Below are 1,899 nucleotides of genomic sequence, written 5' to 3' on the forward strand. Positions count from 1 at the left end.
CCACAATAGCAGCCAAATGGCAGGCATAGTCAGCGGATGATGTTATCCCGCTTCAGCTGGTGTTCACTTCTCGGGATACGACCAAATCAATATAGTAATGGTGGCCGTAAAAAGTCTGCTAGGGGATGCAGATGCCTATGTGGCTCAGCTGTTGGAAGCCGTAGTGATGGCACATGTAGAGTTTCCAACGTGCTGGAAAACATTGTATTCACAATTTTCTGCAGGAACGCGCTCACCATGCCGGCATTGTCAATGTCAGATAAATTAGGAATGGGATCCCAGTAGCAGTTATTCGGGACAAGTAGGTGAGTTAGTGCTCTGTTATCAGAGACAGCAATTTAAGCATGGCTGCCGTAGACCGGCTCCACATCTATGTGCCGCATCATTTTATTATGCATGTTACTGCAATGCAGATTAATGAGATATATAGGTGCATTGCCAATCATTCAGAAGGTGATGCTCAAGCACACTGATGTGAATGCTCAGCGCATTGTTGTGCGTTACCTTGCCCAAATGTAGTGCGTGTATTTTTTTTGTCCCAATACGTTGAGGCAGTGGCCTCACAAGGGGGCTGTGGCCCGAACCCGGGTGACACCAAAAGGACTGACAGTCATTTTGGCGTCACCCCCCTCTGAAAAGTCAGGCACTCACTCATGGACAGAGAGCCCGACAGTTGCAGGAGAGATGAGGAGACCCGACGGCATACCTTATCCTGCCCGGTGAACGTCCCCTCCTCTCTCTGCCGGCGTCCTCACCACTGGGCCATGCTGCTGTGACAGCGGCTCCCTCCTCTGCCCCCCCCCGCCCACCGGCTGCAGCACTTCACTTCTCCCCGGATCCCCGCTGCATCTGCCCATAAAGGCAAGGGAGAGCAGCAGGGATCAGAGAAGCTGCAGGCTGTGCAGAGCGTCTCAGGATGGAGAGCGGGAGGATCGTAAATATCAATCCTCTGTGAGCAGATCAAAGACTGGAGCGATCAGCTGATCCCTCCAGTGTTTGTCAATGACTGGGGACACATAGTACTATGTGTCCCCAGTTATGAATGAACAGGAAGTGCTTTACATCACTTCCTCTTCATTCACGAGTTTCTGAATAGGTAGTAGCACTCCGTACAGAGGCTTCTCCCCATTCAGAACCTGGTGATAGTAAATATTTTCTGAATGAATGGGAAGCCTCTGTATTTTTCTATTCATTTATAACAGAGTCTGCAAAATAATTTAGAAAAGAGATTGAGGACTTTAGATGAAGCCAAACCCTCCAAGCACCATGAATCCCGCCCCCCTCCCCAAATATCAGTCCGCCCCGAACTGCGATGACATAATTCTGTGACAAAAACCATATTGTAGCAACATCCTTTAATACTAAAATTAAAATACAGAATACATTCATAAAGGCATATTTCTTAAATGTAGATATAACAGAACCAAAAGCAAAAAAAAAAAACCGTGAGTAGTTTAAAGACATAACAAAAAGAAAACAAAAAAAAAAAACACTGTACAATTTTATAAAATCTGTGTTTTTACATAAGTTACACAAAAAAAAAATATTATACTTCATTAGACCTTTACTTCATATCGTCATGAAACATTGCATATTTTGACGCAGTTACGCTGGTGAATACTACATGTTCTTTAATACTATAAGGTGTAGACGGTAAAAAGTATATCGGGAGGGCAAGTGACACGATTAGTGTACTTCGCGGCGTACGCTTGCCCAGACACAGGGGTGACCGCCATTTTTTCGGATGAGCCAATATCCAAAAGCATCCAATATCAGCTTGACAGGCATCGAGGCACTTCACGAGGAGAACGGTTGTGACGGCCATTTTTTTTTTGTTTTTGATTGGCCCATTAGCTCCACGGGAACCAGTCAATATAGAATCGGAAGCCATTTTGTTGG

The sequence above is a fragment of the Nanorana parkeri genome, unplaced genomic scaffold, assembly GCF_000935625.1.
Source record: "Nanorana parkeri isolate BGI_ZX_2015 unplaced genomic scaffold, ASM93562v1 scaffold339, whole genome shotgun sequence".
Taxonomy (NCBI): Eukaryota; Metazoa; Chordata; class Amphibia; order Anura; family Dicroglossidae; genus Nanorana; species Nanorana parkeri.